Source organism: Coffea arabica, chromosome 11c, assembly GCF_036785885.1.
Source record: "Coffea arabica cultivar ET-39 chromosome 11c, Coffea Arabica ET-39 HiFi, whole genome shotgun sequence".
Taxonomy (NCBI): domain Eukaryota; kingdom Viridiplantae; phylum Streptophyta; class Magnoliopsida; order Gentianales; family Rubiaceae; genus Coffea; species Coffea arabica.
In genome coordinates this window covers 21,773,014-21,791,508 of record NC_092330.1, presented here as the reverse complement: position 1 = coordinate 21,791,508, position 18,495 = coordinate 21,773,014, and the positions used below count along the sequence as shown (strand labels likewise).

Below are 18,495 nucleotides of genomic sequence, written 5' to 3'. Positions count from 1 at the left end.
CAGTTTAAAAGAATAAAGCGAAAGGAACATGGCGGGTGCGATCATACCAGCACTAATGCACCGGATCCCATCAGAACTTCGAAATTAAGCGTGCTTGGGCGACAGTAGTACTAGGATGGGTGACCCTAGGCCGGTCAACGGGTCGGGTCTACACCCGGATCCGGATCGGATCGCTGAAATTTTTGCGGGTATGGGTAGGGATTTAATTCCGTTATCCGGATCCGGATCCGTTTTTTCAAACAAAAAAACGGGTCGGATACGGAATATAGTATTCCGACCCGTACTAGACCCGGATCCGGATATAAATGATTTAATAATTTATAAAAAATATATATTATCAATATAATTTGATTAGGATGATGTATTTGAGTAAAATCAATTTGATTTATTTTCTTATTTGGTTTTTTCTTTGCATTAGCTAGAAATTAGTTTACAAATATATCTTTTTCTCTTTTTTGTTAGAAATTATAAATTTTGGCAAATTTGTTCGGGTAGACCCGACCCGGATCCGAGACTCGCCGGGTCCGGATCCGGAACACCGAATAAAAGACCCGTCGGGTAAACGGGTCGGATCCGGGTCCGGGTCCGGAATAAAGAATTCCGGCCCGGACCCGGCCCGTTGACACCCCTAGGTGACCCCCTGGGAAATCCTCGTGTTGCACCCCTCCCTTTTTTGTTTCGAAATCCAAATTTCCCCTTCGTTCTTTATGCTGTAGTAATTTAGCTCCGTCGGAACGATTGCTTTATATTTTGCTTCTCATCGAAGCATGAAGGCGGATCTGAAGGCGCGAGACAAGTCAGGAACGGTACGGCTGGATCGAAGCCCGGATCGTCGGTCAAAGTTGTCGGCGCAAATGTATAAGCGCAAGCGTGAAGGATCAATTTCAGGATAATTGAGAGTTGCGCGACGAGGGAAAAAAAAAATGGTGCAAATCAACAAGAAAAAAATGTAAAAGTAAATAAATAAAAGGATGAGGGGAAATTCTTGAATTGACGCTTAAAATGAATTCGGGTCCAGAAAAGCCACACTGCTTCACAGGACGGGGCAGTTTAAAAGAATAAAGCGAAAGGAACATGGTGGGTGCGATCATACCAGCGCTAATGCACCGGATCCCATCAGAACTCCGAAGTTAAGCGTGCTTGGGCGAGAGTAGTACTAGGATGGGTGACCCCCTGGGAAGTCCTCGTGTTGCACCCCTCCCTTTTTTGTTTCGAAATCCAAATTTCCCCTTCGTTCTTTATGCTGTAGTAATTTAGCTCCGTCGGAACGATTGCTTTATATTTTGCTTCTTATCGAAGCATGAAGGCGGATCTGAAGGCGCGAGACAAGTCAGGAACGGTACGGCTGGATCGAAGCCCGGATCGTCGGTCAAGGTTGTCGGCGCAAATGTATAAGCGCAAGCGTGAAGGATCACTTTCAGGATAATTGAGAGTTGTGCGACGAGGGAAAAAAAAGGTGCAAAGCAACAAGAAAAAAATATAAAAGTAAATAAATAAAAGGATGAGAGGAAATTCATGAATTGACGCTTAGAATGAATTCGGGTCCAGAAAAGCCAAACTGCTTCACAGGACGTGGCAGTTTAAAAGAATAAAGCGAAAGGAACATGGCGGGTGCGATCATACCAGCACTAATGCACCGGATCCCATCAGAACTCCGAAGTTAAGCGTGCTTGGGCGACAGTAGTACTAGGATGGGTGACCCCCTGGGAAGTCCTCGTGTTGCACCCCTCCCTTTTTTGTTTCGAAATCCAAATTTCCCCTTCGTTCTTTATGCTGTAGTAATTTAGCTCCGTCGGAACGATTGCTTTATATTTTGCTTCTCATCGAAGCATGAAGGCGGATCTGAAGGCGCGAGACAAGTCAGGAACGGTACGGCTGGATCGAAGCCCGGATCGTCGGTCAAAGTTGTCGGCGCAAATGTATAAGCGCAAGCGTGAAGGATCAATTTCAGGATAATTGAGAGTTGTGCGACGAGGGAAAAAAAAGGTGCAAAGCAACAAGAAAAAAATATAAAAGTAAATAAATAAAAGGATGAGAGGAAATTCATGAATTGACGCTTAGAATGAATTCGGGTCCAGAAAAGCCAAACTGCTTCACAGGACGTGACAGTTTAAAAGAATAAAGCGAAAGGAACATGGCGGGTGCGATCATACCAGCACTAATGCACCGGATCCCATCAGAACTTCGAAGTTAAGCGTGCTTGGGCGACAGTAGTACTAGGATGGGTGACCCTAGGCCGGTCAACGGGTCGGGTCTACACCCGGATCCGGATCGGATCCCTGAAATTTTTGCGGGTATGGGTAGGGATTTAATTCCGTTATCCGGATCCGGATCCGTTTTTTCAAACAAAAAAACGGGTCGGATACGGAATATAGTATTCCGACCCGTATTAGACCCGGATCCGGATATAAATGATTTAATAATTTATAAAAAATATATATTATCAATATAATTTGATTAGGATGATGTATTTGAGTAAAATCAATTTGTTTTATTTTCTTATTTGGTTTTTTCTTTGCATTAGCTAGAAATTTGTTTACAAATATATCTTTTTCTCTTTTTTGTTAGAAATTATAAATTTTGGCAAATTTGTTCGGGTAGACCCGACCCGGATCCGAGACTCGTCGGGTCCGGATCCGGAACACCGAATAAAAGACCCGTCGGGTAAACGGGTCGGATCCGGGTCCGGGTCCGGAATAATGAATTCCGGCCCGGACCCGGCCCGTTGACACCCCTAGGTGACCCCCTGGGAAATCCTAGTGTTGCACCCCTCCCTTTTTTGTTTCGAAATCTAAATTTCCCCTTCGTTCTTTATGCTGTAGTAATTTAGCTCCGTCGGAACGATTGCTTTATATTTTGCTTCTCATCGAAGCATGAAGGCGAATCTGAAGGCGCGAGACAAGTCAGGAACGGTACGGCTGGATCGAAGCCCGGATCGTCGGTCAAAGTTGTCGGCGCAAATGTATAAGCGCAAGCGTGAAGGATCAATTTCAGGATAATTGAGAGTTGTGCGACGAGGGAAAAAAAAGGTGCAAAGCAACAAGAAAAAAATATAAAAGTAAATAAATAAAAGGATGAGAGGAAATTCATGAATTGACGCTTAGAATGAATTCGGGTCCAGAAAAGCCAAACTGCTTCACAAGACGTGGCAGTTTAAAAGAATAAAGCGAAAGGAACATGGCGGGTGCGATCATACCAGCACTAATGCACCGGATCCCATCAGAACTTCGAAGTTAAGCGTGCTTGGGCGACAGTAGTACTAGGATGGGTGACCCTAGGCCGGTCAACGGGTCGGGTCTACACCCGGATCCGGATCGGATCCCTGAAATTTTTGCGGGTATGGGTAGGGATTTAATTCCGTAATCCGGATCCGGATCCGTTTTTTCAAACAAAAAAACGGGTCGGATACGGAATATAGTATTCCGACCCGTACTAGACCCGGATCCGGATATAAATGATTTAATAATTTATAAAAAATATATATTATCAATATAATTTGATTAGGATGATGTATTTGAGTAAAATCAATTTGATTTATTTTCTTATTTGGTTTTTTCTTTGCATTAGCTAGAAATTAGTTTACAAATATATCTCTTTCTCTTTTTTGTTAGAAATTATAAATTTTGGCAAATTTGTTCGGGTAGACCCGACCCGGATCCGAGACTCGTCGGGTCCGGATCCGGAACACCGAATAAAAGACCCGTCGGGTAAACGGGTCGGATCCGGGTCCGGGTCCGGAATAATGAATTTCGGCCCGGACCCGGCCCGTTGACACCCCAAGGTGACCCCCTGGGAAATCCTCGTGTTGCACCCCTTCCTTTTTTGTTTCGAAATCCAAATTTCCCCTTCGTTCTTTATGCTGTAGTAATTTAGCTCCGTCGGAACGATTGCTTTATATTTTGCTTCTCATCGAAGCATGAAGGCGGATCTGAAGGCGCGAGACAAGTCAGGAACGGTACGGCTGGATCGAAACCCGGATCGTCGGTCAAAGTTGTCGGCGCAAATGTATAAGCGCAAGCGTGAAGGATCAATTTCAGGATAATTGAGAGTTGCGCGACGAGGGAAAAAAAAATGGTGCAAATCAACAAGAAAAAAATGTAAAAGTAAATAAATAAAAGGATGAGGGGAAATTCTTGAATTGACGCTTAAAATGAATTCGGGTCCAGAAAAGCCACACTGCTTCACAGGACGGGGCAGTTTAATAGAATAAAACGAAAGGAACATGGCGGGTGCGATCATACCAGCACTAATGCACCGGATCCCATCAGAACTCCGAAGTTAAGCGTGCTTGGGCGAGAGTAGTACTAGGATGGGTGACCCCCTGGGAAGTCCTCGTGTTGCACCCCTCCCTTTTTTGTTTCGAAATCCAAATTTCCCCTTCGTTCTTTATGCTGTAGTAATTTAGCTCCGTCGGAACGATTGCTTTATATTTTGCTTCTCATCGAAGCATGAAGGCGGATCTGAAGGCGCGAGACAAGTCAGGAACGGTACGGCTGGATCGAAGCCCGGATCGTCGGTCAAAGTTGTCGGCGCAAATGTATAAGCGCAAGCGTGAAGGATCAATTTCAGGATAATTGAGAGTTGTGCGACGAGGGAAAAAAAAGGTGCAAAGCAACAAGAAAAAAATATAAAAGTAAATAAATAAAAGGATGAGAGGAAATTCATGAATTGACGCTTAGAATGAATTCGGGTCCAGAAAAGCCAAACTTCTTCACAGGACGTGGCAGTTTAAAAGAATAAAGCGAAAGGAACATGGCGGGTGCGATCATACCAGCACTAATGCACCGGATCCCATCAGAACTTCGAAGTTAAGCGTGCTTGGGCGACAGTAGTACTAGGATGGGTGACCCTAGGCCGGTCAACGGGTCGGGTCTACACCCGGATCCGGATCGGATCCCTGAAATTTTTGCGGGTATGGGTAGGGATTTAATTCCGTTATCCGGATCCGGATCCGTTTTTTCAAACAAAAAAACGGGTCGGATACGGAATATTGTATTCCGACCCGTACTAGACCCGGATCCGGATATAAATGATTTAATAATTTATAAAAAATATATATTATCAATATAATTTGATTAGGATGATGTATTTGAGTAAAATCAATTTGATTTATTTTCTTATTTGGTTTTTTCTTTGCATTAGCTAGAAATTAGTTTACAAATATATCTTTTTCTCTTTTTTGTTAGAAATTATAAATTTTGGCAAATTTGTTCGGGTAGACCCGACCCGGATCCGAGACTCGCCGGGTCCGGATCCGGAACACCGAATAAAAGACCCGTCGGGTAAACGGGTCGGATCCGGGTCCGGGTCCGGAATAAAGAATTCCGGCCCGGACCCGGCCCGTTGACACCCCTAGGTGACCCCCTGGGAAATCCTCGTGTTGCACCCCTCCCTTTTTTGTTTCGAAATCCAAATTTCCCCTTCGTTCTTTATGCTGTAGTAATTTAGCTCCGTCGGAACGATTGCTTTATATTTTGCTTCTCATCGAAGCATGAAGGCGGATCTGAAGGCGCGAGACAAGTCAGGAACGGTACGGCTGGATCGAAACCCGTATCGTCGGTCAAAGTTGTCGGCGCAAATGCATAAGCGCAAGCGTGAAGGATCAATTTCAGGATAATTGAGAGTTGTGCGACGAGGGAAAAAAAAGGTGCAAAGCAACAAGAAAAAAATATAAAAGTAAATAAATAAAAGGATGAGAGGAAATTCATGAATTGACGCTTAGAATGAATTCGGGTCCAGAAAAGCCAAACTGCTTCACAGGACGTGGCAGTTTAAAAGAATAAAGCGAAAGGAACATGGCGGGTGCGATCATACCAGCACTAGTGCACCGGATCCCATCAGAACTTCGAAGTTAAGCGTGCTTGGGCGACAGTAGTACTAGGATGGGTGACCCTAGGCCGGTCAACGGGTCGGGTCTACACCCGGATCCGGATCGGATCCCTGAAATTTTTGCGGGTATGGGTAGGGATTTAATTCCGTTATCCGGATCCGGATCCGTTTTTTCAAACAAAAAAACGGGTCGGATACGGAATATAGTATTCCGACCCGTACTAGACCCGGATCCGGATATAAATGATTTGATAATTTATAAAAAATATATATTATCAATATAATTTGATTAGGATGATGTATTTGAGTAAAATCAATTTGATTTATTTTCTTATTTGGTTTTTTCTTTGCATTAGCTAGAAATTAGTTTACAAATATATCTCTTTCTCTTTTTTGTTAGAAATTATAAATTTTGGCAAATTTGTTCGGGTAGACCCGACCCGGATCCGAGACTCGCCGGGTCCGGATCCGGAACACCGAATAAAAGACCCGTCGGGTAAACGGGTCGGATCCGGGTCCGGGTCCGGAATAATGAATTCCGGCCCGGACCCGGCCCGTTGACACCCCTAGGTGACCCCCTGGGAAATCCTCGTGTTGCACCCCTTCCTTTTTTGTTCCGAAATCCAAATTTCCCCTTCGTTCTTTATGCTGTAGTAATTTAGCTCCGTCGGAACGATTGCTTTATATTTTGCTTCTCATCGAAGCATGAAGGCGGATCTGAAGGCGCGAGACAAGTCAGGAACGGTACGGCTGGATCGAAGCCCGGATCGTCGGTCAAAGTTGTCGGCGCAAATGTATAAGCGCAAGCGTGAAAGATCAATTTCAGGATAATTGAGAGTTGCGCGACGAGGGAAAAAAAATGGTGCAAATCAACAAGAAAAAAATGTAAAAGTAAATAAATAAAAGGATGAGGGGAAATTCTTGAATTGACGCTTAAAATGAATTCGGGTCCAGAAAAGCCACACTGCTTCACAGGACGGGGCAGTTTAAAAGAATAAAACGAAAGGAACATGGCGGGTGTGATCATACCAGCACTAATGCACCGGATCCCATCAGAACTCCGAAGTTAAGCGTGCTTGGGCGAGAGTAGTACTAGGATGGGTGACCCCCTGGGAAGTCCTCGTGTTGCACCCCTCCCTTTTTTGTTTCGAAATCCAAATTTCCCCTTCGTTCTTTATGCTGTAGTAATTTAGCTCCGTCGGAACGATTGCTTTATATTTTGCTTCTCATCGAAGCATGAAGGCGGATCTGAAGGCGCGAGACAAGTCAGGAACGGTACGGCTGGATCGAAGCTCGGATCGTCGGTCAAAGTTGTCGGCGCAAATGTATAAGCGCAAGCGTGAAGGATCAATTTCAGGATAATTGAGAGTTGTGCGACGAGGGAAAAAAAAGGTGCAAAGCAACAAGAAAAAAATATAAAAGTAAATAAATAAAAGGATGAGAGGAAATTCATGAATTGACGCTTAGAATGAATTCGGGTCCAGAAAAGCCAAACTGCTTCACAGGACGTGGCAGTTTAAAAGAATAAAGCGAAAGGAACATGGCGGGTGCGATCATACCAGCACTAATGCACCGGATCCCATCAGAACTTCGAAATTAAGCGTGCTTGGGCGACAGTAGTACTAGGATGGGTGACCCTAGGCCGGTCAACGGGTCGGGTCTACACCCGGATCCGGATCGGATCGCTGAAATTTTTGCGGGTATGGGTAGGGATTTAATTCCGTTATCCGGATCCGGATCCGTTTTTTCAAACAAAAAAACGGGTCGGATACGGAATATAGTATTCCGACCCGTACTAGACCCGGATCCGGATATAAATGATTTAATAATTTATAAAAAATATATATTATCAATATAATTTGATTAGGATGATGTATTTGAGTAAAATCAATTTGATTTATTTTCTTATTTGGTTTTTTCTTTGCATTAGCTAGAAATTAGTTTACAAATATATCTTTTTCTCTTTTTTGTTAGAAATTATAAATTTTGGCAAATTTGTTCGGGTAGACCCGACCCGGATCCGAGACTCGCCGGGTCCGGATCCGGAACACCGAATAAAAGACCCGTCGGGTAAACGGGTCGGATCCGGGTCCGGGTCCGGAATAAAGAATTCCGGCCCGGACCCGGCCCGTTGACACCCCTAGGTGACCCCCTGGGAAATCCTCGTGTTGCACCCCTCCCTTTTTTGTTTCGAAATCCAAATTTCCCCTTCGTTCTTTATGCTGTAGTAATTTAGCTCCGTCGGAACGATTGCTTTATATTTTGCTTCTCATCGAAGCATGAAGGCGGATCTGAAGGCGCGAGACAAGTCAGGAACGGTACGGCTGGATCGAAGCCCGGATCGTCGGTCAAAGTTGTCGGCGCAAATGTATAAGCGCAAGCGTGAAGGATCAATTTCAGGATAATTGAGAGTTGCGCGACGAGGGAAAAAAAAATGGTGCAAATCAACAAGAAAAAAATGTAAAAGTAAATAAATAAAAGGATGAGGGGAAATTCTTGAATTGACGCTTAAAATGAATTCGGGTCCAGAAAAGCCACACTGCTTCACAGGACGGGGCAGTTTAAAAGAATTAAGAAAAAGGAACATGGCGGGTGCGATCATACCAGCACTAATGCACCGGATCCCATCAGAACTCCGAAGTTAAGCGTGCTTGGGCGAGAGTAGTACTAGGATGGGTGACCCCCTGGGAAGTCCTCGTGTTGCACCCCTCCCTTTTTTGTTTCGAAATCCAAATTTCCCCTTCGTTCTTTATGCTGTAGTAATTTAGCTCCGTCGGAACGATTGCTTTATATTTTGCTTCTCATTGAAGTATGAAGGCGGATCTGAAGGCGCGAGACAAGTCAGGAACGGTACGGCTGGATCGAAGCCCGGATCGTCGGTCAAAGTTGTCGGCGCAAATGCATAAGCGCAAGCGTGAAGGATCAATTTCAGGATAATTGAGAGTTGTGCGACGAGGGAAAAAAAAGGTGCAAAGCAACAAGAAAAAAATATAAAAGTAAATAAATAAAAGGATGAGAGGAAATTCATGAATTGACGCTTAGAATGAATTCGGGTCCAGAAAAGCCAAACTGCTTCACAGGACGTGGCAGTTTAAAAGAATAAAGCGAAAGGAACATGGCGGGTGCGATCATACCAGCACTAATGCACCGGATCCCATCAGAACTTCGAAATTAAGCGTGCTTGGGCGACAGTAGTACTAGGATGGGTGACCCTAGGCCGGTCAACGGGTCGGGTCTACACCCGGATCCGGATCGGATCGCTGAAATTTTTGCGGGTATGGGTAGGGATTTAATTCCGTTATCCGGATCCGGATCCGTTTTTTCAAACAAAAAAACGGGTCGGATACGGAATATAGTATTCCGACCCGTACTAGACCCGGATCCGGATATAAATGATTTAATAATTTATAAAAAATATATATTATCAATATAATTTGATTAGGATGATGTATTTGAGTAAAATCAATTTGATTTATTTTCTTATTTGGTTTTTTCTTTGCATTAGCTAGAAATTAGTTTACAAATATATCTTTTTCTCTTTTTTGTTAGAAATTATAAATTTTGGCAAATTTGTTCGGGTAGACCCGACCCGGATCCGAGACTCGCCGGGTCCGGATCCGGAACACCGAATAAAAGACCCGTCGGGTAAACGGGTCGGATCCGGGTCCGGGTCCGGAATAAAGAATTCCGGCCCGGACCCGGCCCGTTGACACCCCTAGGTGACCCCCTGGGAAATCCTCGTGTTGCACCCCTCCCTTTTTTGTTTCGAAATCCAAATTTCCCCTTCGTTCTTTATGCTGTAGTAATTTAGCTCCGTCGGAACGATTGCTTTATATTTTGCTTCTCATCGAAGCATGAAGGCGGATCTGAAGGCGCGAGACAAGTCAGGAACGGTACGGCTGGATCGAAGCCCGGATCGTCGGTCAAAGTTGTCGGCGCAAATGTATAAGCGCAAGCGTGAAGGATCAATTTCAGGATAATTGAGAGTTGCGCGACGAGGGAAAAAAAAATGGTGCAAATCAACAAGAAAAAAATGTAAAAGTAAATAAATAAAAGGATGAGGGGAAATTCTTGAATTGACGCTTAAAATGAATTCGGGTCCAGAAAAGCCACACTGCTTCACAGGACGGGGCAGTTTAAAAGAATAAAGCGAAAGGAACATGGCGGGTGCGATCATACCAGCACTAATGCACCGGATCCCATCAGAACTCCGAAGTTAAGCGTGCTTGGGCGAGAGTAGTACTAGGATGGGTGACCCCCTGGGAAGTCCTCGTGTTGCACCCCTCCCTTTTTTGTTTCGAAATCCAAATTTCCCCTTCGTTCTTTATGCTGTAGTAATTTAGCTCCGTCGGAACGATTGCTTTATATTTTGCTTCTCATTGAAGCATGAAGGCGGATCTGAAGGCGCGAGACAAGTCAGGAACGGTACGGCTGGATCGAAGCCCGGAACGTCGGTCAAAGTTGTCGGCGCAAATGCATAAGCGCAAGCGTGAAGGATCAATTTCAGGATAATTGAGAGTTGTGCGACGAGGGAAAAAAAAGGTGCAAAGCAACAAGAAAAAAATATAAAAGTAAATAAATAAAAGGATGAGAGGAAATTCATGAATTGACGCTTAGAATGAATTCGGGTCCAGAAAAGCCAAACTGCTTCACAGGACGTGGCAGTTTAAAAGAATAAAGCGAAAGGAACATGGCGGGTGCGATCATACCAGCACTAATGCACCGGATCCCATCAGAACTCCGAAGTTAAGCGTGCTTGGGCGACAGTAGTACTAGGATGGGTGACCCTAGGCCTGTCAACGGGTCGGGTCTAGACCCGGATCCGGATCGGATCGCTGAAATTTTTTCGGGTATGGGTAGGGATTTAATTCCGTTATCCGGATCCGGATCCGTGTTTTCAAACAAAAAAATGGGTCGGATACGGAATATAGTATTCCGACCCGTATTAGACCCGGATCCGGATATAAATGATTTAATAATTTATAAAAAATATATATTATCAATATAATTTGATTAGGATGATGTATTTGAGTAAAATCAATTTGATTTATTTTCTTATTTGGTTTTTTCTTTGCATTAGTTAGAAATTAGTTTACAAATATATTTTTTTCTCTTTTTTGTTAGAAATTATAAATTTTGGCAAATTTGTTCGGGTAGACCCGACCCGGATCCGAGATTCGCCGGGTCCGGATCCGGAACACAGAATAAAAGACCCGTCGGGTAAACGGGTCGGATCCGGGTCCGGGTCCGGAATAATGAATTCCGGCCCGGACCCGGCCCGTTGACACCCCTAGGTGACCCCCTGGGAAATCCTCGTGTTGCACCCCTCCCTTTTTTGTTTCGAAATCCAAATTTCCCCTTCGTTCTTTATGCTGTAGTAATTTAGCTCCGTCGGAACGATTGCTTTATATTTTGCTTCTCATCGAAGCATGAAGGCGGATCTGAAGGCGCGAGACAAGTCAGGAACGGTACGGCTGGATCGAAGCCCGGATCGTCGGTCAAAGTTGTCGGCGCAAATGTATAAGTGCAAGCGTGAAGGATCAATTTCAGGATAATTGAGAGTTGCGCGACGAGGGAAAAAAAAATGGTGCAAATCAACAAGAAAAAAATGTAAAAGTAAATAAATAAAAGGATGAGGGGAAATTCTTGAATTGACGTTTAAAATGAATTCGGGTCCAGAAAAGCCACACTGCTTCACAGGACGGGGCAGTTTAAAAGAATAAAGCGAAAGGAACATGGTGGGTGCGATCATACCAGCACTAATGCACCGGATCCCATCAGAACTCCGAAGTTAAGCGTGCTTGGGCGAGAGTAGTACTAGGATGGGTGACCCCCTGGGAAGTCCTCGTGTTGCACCCCTCCCTTTTTTGTTTCGAAATCCAAATTTCCCCTTCGTTCTTTATGCTGTAGTAATTTAGCTCCGTCGGAACGATTGCTTTATATTTTGCTTCTTATCGAAGCATGAAGGCGGATCTGAAGGCGCGAGACAAGTCAGGAACGGTACGGCTGGATCGAAGCCCGGATCGTCGGTCAAAGTTGTCGGCGCAAATGTATAAGCGCAAGCGTGAAGGATCAATTTCAGGATAATTGAGAGTTGTGCGACGAGGGAAAAAAAAGGTGCAAAGCAACAAGAAAAAAATATAAAAGTAAATAAATAAAAGGATGAGAGGAAATTCATGAATTGACGCTTAGAATGAATTCGGGTCCAGAAAAGCCAAACTGCTTCACAGGACGTGGCAGTTTAAAAGAATAAAGCGAAAGGAACATGGCGGGTGCGATCATACCAGCACTAATGCACCGGATCCCATCAGAACTTCGAAGTTAAGCGTGCTTGGGCGACAGTAGTACTAGGATGGGTGACCCTAGGCCGGTCAACGGGTCGGGTCTAGACCCGGATCCGGATCGGATCGCTGAAATTTTTGCGGGTATGGGTAGGGATTTAATTCCGTTATCCGGATCCGGATCCGTTTTTTCAAACAAAAAAACGGGTCGGATACGGAATATAGTATTCCGACCCGTACTAGACCCGGATCCGGATATAAATGATTTAATAATTTATAAAAAATATATATTATCAATATAATTTGATTAGGATGATGTATTTGAGTAAAATCAATTTGATTTATTTTCTTATTTGGTTTTTTCTTTGCATTAGTTAGAAATTAGTTTACAAATATATTTTTTTCTCTTTTTTGTTAGAAATTATAAATTTTGGCAAATTTGTTCGGGTAGACCCGACCCGGATCCGAGATTCGCCGGGTCCGGATCCGGAACACAGAATAAAAGACCCGTCGGGTAAACGGGTCGGATCCGGGTCCGGGTCCGGAATAATGAATTCCAGCCCGGACCCGGCCCGTTGACACCCCTAGGTGACCCCCTGGGAAATCCTCGTGTTGCACCCCTCCCTTTTTTGTTTCGAAATCCAAATTTCCCCTTCGTTCTTTATGCTGTAGTAATTTAGCTCCGTCGGAACGATTGCTTTATATTTTGCTTCTCATCGAAGCATGAAGGCGGATCTGAAGGCGCGAGACAAGTCAGGAACGGTACGGCTGGATCGAAGCCCGGATCGTCGGTCAAAGTTGTCGGCGCAAATGTATAAGTGCAAGCGTGAAGGATCAATTTCAGGATAATTGAGAGTTGCGCGACGAGGGAAAAAAAATGGTGCAAATCAACAAGAAAAAAATGTAAAAGTAAATAAATAAAAGGATGAGGGGAAATTCTTGAATTGACGCTTAAAATGAATTCGGGTCCAGAAAAGCCACACTGCTTCACAGGACGGGGTAGTTTAAAAGAATAAAGCGAAAGGAACATGGTGGGTGCGATCATACCAGCACTAATGCACCGGATCCCATCAGAACTCCGAAGTTAAGCGTGCTTGGGCGAGAGTAGTACTAGGATGGGTGACCCCCTGGGAAGTCCTCGTGTTGCACCCCTCCCTTTTTTGTTTCGAAATCCAAATTTCCCCTTCGTTCTTTATGCTGTAGTAATTTAGCTCCGTCGGAACGATTGCTTTATATTTTGCTTCTTATCGAAGCATGAAGGCGGATCTGAAGGCGCGAGACAAGTCAGGAACGGTACGGCTGGATCGAAGCCCGGATCGTCGGTCAAAGTTGTCGGCGCAAATGTATAAGCGCAAGCGTGAAGGATCAATTTCAGGATAATTGAGAGTTGTGCGACGAGGGAAAAAAAAGGTGCAAAGCAACAAGAAAAAAATATAAAAGTAAATAAATAAAAGGATGAGAGGAAATTCATGAATTGACGCTTAGAATGAATTCGGGTCCAGAAAAGCCAAACTGCTTCACAGGACGTGGCAGTTTAAAAGAATAAAGCGAAAGGAACATGGCGGGTGCGATCATACTAGCACTAATGCACCGGATCCCATCAGAACTTCGAAGTTAAGCGTGCTTGGGCGACAGTAGTACTAGGATGGGTGACCCTAGGCCGGTCAACGGGTCGGGTCTAGACCCGGATCCGGATCGGATCGCTGAAATTTTTGCGGGTATGGGTAGGGATTTAATTCCGTTATCCGGATCCGGATCCGTTTTTTCAAACAAAAAAACGGGTCGGATACGGAATATAGTATTCCGACCCGTACTAGACCCGGATCCGGATATAAATGATTTAATAATTTATAAAAAATATATATTATCAATATAATTTGATTAGGATGATGTATTTGAGTAAAATCAATTTGATTTATTTTCTTATTTGGTTTTTTCTTTGCATTAGTTAGAAATTAGTTTACAAATATATTTTTTTCTCTTTTTTGTTAGAAATTATAAATTTTGGCAAATTTGTTCGGGTAGACCCGACCCGGATCCGAGATTCGCCGGGTCCGGATCCGGAACACAGAATAAAAGACCCGTCGGGTAAACGGGTCGGATCCGGGTCCGGGTCCGGAATAATGAATTCCGGCCCGGACCCGGCCCGTTGACACCCCTAGGTGACCCCCTGGGAAATCCTCGTGTTGCACCCCTCCCTTTTTTGTTTCGAAATCCAAATTTCCCCTTCGTTCTTTATGCTGTAGTAATTTAGCTCCGTCGGAACGATTGCTTTATATTTTGCTTCTCATCGAAGCATGAAGGCGGATCTGAAGGCGCGAGACAAGTCAGGAACGGTACGGCTGGATCGAAGCCCGGATCGTCGGTCAAAGTTGTCGGCGCAAATGTATAAGTGCAAGCGTGAAGGATCAATTTCAGGATAATTGAGAGTTGCGCGACGAGGGAAAAAAAATGGTGCAAATCAACAAGAAAAAAATGTAAAAGTAAATAAATAAAAGGATGAGAGGAAATTCATGAATTGACGCTTAGAATGAATTCGGGTCCAGAAAAGCCAAACTGCTTCACAGGACGTGGCAGTTTAAAAGAATAAAGCGAAAGGAACATGGCGGGTGCGATCATACCAGCACTAATGCACCGGATCCCATCAGAACTTCGAAGTTAAGCGTGCTTGGGCGACAGTAGTACTAGGATGGGTGACCCTAGGCCGGTCAACGGGTCGGGTCTACACCCGGATCCGGATCGGATCGCTGAAATTTTTGCGGGTATGGGTAGGGATTTAATTCCGTTATCCGGATCCGGATCCGTTTTTTCAAACAAAAAAACGGGTCGGATACGGAATATAGTATTCCGACCCGTACTAGACCCGGATCCGGATATAAATGATTTAATAATTTATAAAAAATATATATTATCAATATAATTTGATTAGGATGATGTATTTGAGTAAAATCAATTTGATTTATTTTCTTATTTGGTTTTTTCTTTGCATTAGTTAGAAATTAGTTTACAAATATATTTTTTTCTCTTTTTTGTTAGAAATTATAAATTTTGGCAAATTTGTTCGGGTAGACCCGACCCGGATCCGAGATTCGCCGGGTCCGGATCCGGAACACAGAATAAAAGACCCGTCGGGTAAACGGGTCGGATCCGGGTCCGGGTCCGGAATAATGAATTCCGGCCCGGACCCGGCCCGTTGACACCCCTAGGTGACCCCCTGGGAAATCCTCGTGTTGCACCCCTCCCTTTTTTGTTTCGAAATCCAAATTTCCCCTTCGTTCTTTATGCTGTAGTAATTTAGCTCCGTCGGAACGATTGCTTTATATTTTGCTTCTCATCGAAGCATGAAGGCGGATCTGAAGGCGCGAGACAAGTCAGGAACGGTACGGCTGGATCGAAGCCCGGATCGTCGGTCAAAGTTGTCGGCGCAAATGTATAAGTGCAAGCGTGAAGGATCAATTTCAGGATAATTGAGAGTTGCGCGACGAGGGAAAAAAAATGGTGCAAATCAACAAGAAAAAAATGTAAAAGTAAATAAATAAAAGGATGAGGGGAAATTCTTGAATTGACGCTTAAAATGAATTCAGGTCCAGAAAAGCCACACTGCTTCACAGGACGGGGCAGTTTAAAAGAATAAAGCGAAAGGAACATGGTGGGTGCGATCATACCAGCACTAATGCACCGGATCCCATCAGAACTCCGAAGTTAAGCGTGCTTGGGCGAGAGTAGTACTAGGATGGGTGACCCCCTGGGAAGTCCTCGTGTTGCACCCCTCCCTTTTTTGTTTCGAAATCCAAATTTCCCCTTCGTTCTTTATGCTGTAGTAATTTAGCTCCGTCGGAACGATTGCTTTATATTTTGCTTCTTATCGAAGCATGAAGGCGGATCTGAAGGCGCGAGACAAGTCAGGAACGGTACGGCTGGATCGAAGCCCGGATCGTCGGTCAAAGTTGTCGGCGCAAATGTATAAGCGCAAGCGTGAAGGATCAATTTCAGGATAATTGAGAGTTGTGCGACGAGGGAAAAAAAAGGTGCAAAGCAACAAGAAAAAAATATAAAAGTAAATAAATAAAAGGATGAGAGGAAATTCATGAATTGACGCTTAGAATGAATTCGGGTCCAGAAAAGCCAAACTGCTTCACAGGACGTGGCAGTTTAAAAGAATAAAGCGAAAGGAACATGGCGGGGGCGATCATACCAGCACTAATGCACCGGATCCCATCAGAACTTCGAAGTTAAGCGTGCTTGGGCGACAGTAGTACTAGGATGGGTGACCCTAGGCCGGTCAACGGGTCGGGTCTAGACCCGGATCCGGATCGGATCGCTGAAATTTTTGCGGGTATGGGTAGGGATTTAATTCCGTTATCCGGATCCGGATCCGTTTTTTCAAACAAAAAAACGGGTCGGATACGGAATATAGTATTCCGACCCGTACTAGACCCGGATCCGGATATAAATGATTTAATAATTTATAAAAAATATATATTATCAATATAATTTGATTAGGATGATGTATTTGAGTAAAATCAATTTGATTTATTTTCTTATTTGGTTTTTTCTTTGCATTAGTTAGAAATTAGTTTACAAATATATTTTTTTCTCTTTTTTGTTAGAAATTATAAATTTTGGCAAATTTGTTCGGGTAGACCCGACCCGGATCCGAGATTCGCCGGGTCCGGATCCGGAACACAGAATAAAAGACCCGTCGGGTAAACGGGTCGGATCCGGGTCCGGGTCCGGAATAATGAATTCCGGCCCGGACCCGGCCCGTTGACACCCCTAGGTGACCCCCTGGGAAATCCTCGTGTTGCACCCCTCCCTTTTTTGTTTCGAAATCCAAATTTCCCCTTCGTTCTTTATGCTGTAGTAATTTAGCTCCGTCGGAACGATTGCTTTATATTTTGCTTCTCATCGAAGCATGAAGGCGGATCTGAAGGCGCGAGACAAGTCAGGAACGGTACGGCTGGATCGAAGCCCGGATCGTCGGTCAAAGTTGTCGGCGCAAATGTATAAGTGCAAGCGTGAAGGATCAATTTCAGGATAATTGAGAGTTGCGCGACGAGGGAAAAAAAATGGTGCAAATCAACAAGAAAAAAATGTAAAAGTAAATAAATAAAAGGATGAGGGGAAATTCTTGAATTGACGCTTAAAATGAATTCAGGTCCAGAAAAGCCACACTGCTTCACAGGACGGGGCAGTTTAAAAGAATAAAGCGAAAGGAACATGGTGGGTGCGATCATACCAGCACTAATGCACCGGATCCCATCAGAACTCCGAAGTTAAGCGTGCTTGGGCGAGAGTAGTACTAGGATGGGTGACCCCCTGGGAAGTCCTCGTGTTGCACCCCTCCCTTTTTTGTTTCGAAATCCAAATTTCCCCTTCGTTCTTTATGCTGTAGTAATTTAGCTCCGTCGGAACGATTGCTTTATATTTTGCTTCTTATCGAAGCATGAAGGCGGATCTGAAGGCGCGAGACAAGTCAGGAACGGTACGGCTGGATCGAAGCCCGGATCGTCGGTCAAAGTTGTCGGCGCAAATGTATAAGCGCAAGCGTGAAGGATCAATTTCAGGATAATTGAGAGTTGTGCGACGAGGGAAAAAAAAGGTGCAAAGCAACAAGAAAAAAATATAAAAGTAAATAAATAAAAGGATGAGAGGAAATTCATGAATTGACGCTTAGAATGAATTCGGGTCCAGAAAAGCCAAACTGCTTCACAGGACGTGGCAGTTTAAAAGAATAAAGCGAAAGGAACATGGCGGGTGCGATCATACCAGCACTAATGCACCGGATCCCATCAGAACTCCGAAGTTAAGCGTGCTTGGGCGACAGTAGTACTAGGATGGGTGACCCTAGGCCGGTCAACGGGTCGGGTCTAGACCCGGATCCGGATCGGATCGCTGAAATTTTTGCGGGTATGGGTAGGGATTTAATTCCGTTATCCGGATCCGGATCCGTTTTTTCAAACAAAAAAATGGGTCGGATACGGAATATAGTATTCCGACCCGTATTAGACCCGGATCCGGATATAAATGATTTAATAATTTATAAAAAATATATATTATCAATATAATTTGATTAGGATGATGTATTTGAGTAAAATCAATTTGATTTATTTTCTTATTTGGTTTTTTCTTTGCATTAGTTAGAAATTAGTTTACAAATATATTTTTTTCTCTTTTTTGTTAGAAATTATAAATTTTGGCAAATTTGTTCGGGTAGACCCGACCCGTATCCGAGACTCGCCGGGTCCGGATCCGGAACACAGAATAAAAGACCCGTCGGGTAAACGGGTCGGATCCGGGTCCGGGTCCGGAATAATGAATTCCGGCCCGGACCCGGCCCGTTGACACCCCTAGGTGACCCCCTGGGAAATCCTCGTGTTGCACC

General features: G+C 44.1%; 10 non-coding genes and 13 pseudogenes across 10 annotated transcripts; all 23 read left to right on the top strand.

Moving 5' to 3' along the window:
• Positions 1-33: 33 nt before the first annotated feature.
• On the top strand, positions 34-151 carry LOC140020682 (5S ribosomal RNA; annotated as a pseudogene).
• Positions 152-1,079: 928 nt separating this feature from the next.
• LOC140017573 (5S ribosomal RNA) lies at positions 1,080-1,198 on the top strand. The gene has a single exon (XR_011823881.1). It is a non-coding gene; the product is annotated as a 5S ribosomal RNA (ribosomal RNA).
• Positions 1,199-1,609: 411 nt separating this feature from the next.
• On the top strand, positions 1,610-1,728 carry LOC140018001 (5S ribosomal RNA). The gene has a single exon (XR_011824305.1). It is a non-coding gene; the product is annotated as a 5S ribosomal RNA (ribosomal RNA).
• Positions 1,729-2,139: 411 nt separating this feature from the next.
• On the top strand, positions 2,140-2,257 carry LOC140019665 (5S ribosomal RNA; annotated as a pseudogene).
• A 925-nt stretch (positions 2,258-3,182) lies between these two features.
• Positions 3,183-3,300, top strand: LOC140019664 (5S ribosomal RNA; annotated as a pseudogene).
• A 927-nt stretch (positions 3,301-4,227) lies between these two features.
• On the top strand, positions 4,228-4,346 carry LOC140019492 (5S ribosomal RNA). Its single transcript, XR_011824627.1, has one exon. It is a non-coding gene; the product is annotated as a 5S ribosomal RNA (ribosomal RNA).
• Positions 4,347-4,757: 411 nt separating this feature from the next.
• LOC140019663 (5S ribosomal RNA) lies at positions 4,758-4,875 on the top strand (annotated as a pseudogene).
• A 925-nt stretch (positions 4,876-5,800) lies between these two features.
• Positions 5,801-5,918, top strand: LOC140020480 (5S ribosomal RNA; annotated as a pseudogene).
• Positions 5,919-6,844: 926 nt separating this feature from the next.
• LOC140017550 (5S ribosomal RNA) lies at positions 6,845-6,963 on the top strand. The gene has a single exon (XR_011823858.1). It is a non-coding gene; the product is annotated as a 5S ribosomal RNA (ribosomal RNA).
• A 411-nt stretch (positions 6,964-7,374) lies between these two features.
• LOC140020681 (5S ribosomal RNA) lies at positions 7,375-7,492 on the top strand (annotated as a pseudogene).
• Positions 7,493-8,419: 927 nt separating this feature from the next.
• On the top strand, positions 8,420-8,538 carry LOC140019481 (5S ribosomal RNA). The gene has a single exon (XR_011824626.1). It is a non-coding gene; the product is annotated as a 5S ribosomal RNA (ribosomal RNA).
• Positions 8,539-8,949: 411 nt separating this feature from the next.
• Positions 8,950-9,067, top strand: LOC140020680 (5S ribosomal RNA; annotated as a pseudogene).
• A 927-nt stretch (positions 9,068-9,994) lies between these two features.
• Positions 9,995-10,113, top strand: LOC140019470 (5S ribosomal RNA). Its single transcript, XR_011824625.1, has one exon. It is a non-coding gene; the product is annotated as a 5S ribosomal RNA (ribosomal RNA).
• A 411-nt stretch (positions 10,114-10,524) lies between these two features.
• Positions 10,525-10,642, top strand: LOC140018731 (5S ribosomal RNA; annotated as a pseudogene).
• A 927-nt stretch (positions 10,643-11,569) lies between these two features.
• On the top strand, positions 11,570-11,688 carry LOC140019459 (5S ribosomal RNA). Its single transcript, XR_011824624.1, has one exon. It is a non-coding gene; the product is annotated as a 5S ribosomal RNA (ribosomal RNA).
• A 411-nt stretch (positions 11,689-12,099) lies between these two features.
• LOC140019662 (5S ribosomal RNA) lies at positions 12,100-12,217 on the top strand (annotated as a pseudogene).
• Positions 12,218-13,143: 926 nt separating this feature from the next.
• LOC140019448 (5S ribosomal RNA) lies at positions 13,144-13,262 on the top strand. Its single transcript, XR_011824623.1, has one exon. It is a non-coding gene; the product is annotated as a 5S ribosomal RNA (ribosomal RNA).
• Positions 13,263-13,673: 411 nt separating this feature from the next.
• On the top strand, positions 13,674-13,791 carry LOC140020485 (5S ribosomal RNA; annotated as a pseudogene).
• Positions 13,792-14,717: 926 nt separating this feature from the next.
• LOC140019660 (5S ribosomal RNA) lies at positions 14,718-14,835 on the top strand (annotated as a pseudogene).
• Positions 14,836-15,761: 926 nt separating this feature from the next.
• LOC140019437 (5S ribosomal RNA) lies at positions 15,762-15,880 on the top strand. Its single transcript, XR_011824622.1, has one exon. It is a non-coding gene; the product is annotated as a 5S ribosomal RNA (ribosomal RNA).
• Positions 15,881-16,291: 411 nt separating this feature from the next.
• On the top strand, positions 16,292-16,409 carry LOC140020482 (5S ribosomal RNA; annotated as a pseudogene).
• Positions 16,410-17,335: 926 nt separating this feature from the next.
• LOC140019426 (5S ribosomal RNA) lies at positions 17,336-17,454 on the top strand. Its single transcript, XR_011824621.1, has one exon. It is a non-coding gene; the product is annotated as a 5S ribosomal RNA (ribosomal RNA).
• Positions 17,455-17,865: 411 nt separating this feature from the next.
• LOC140018260 (5S ribosomal RNA) lies at positions 17,866-17,983 on the top strand (annotated as a pseudogene).
• Positions 17,984-18,495: the final 512 nt, after the last annotated feature.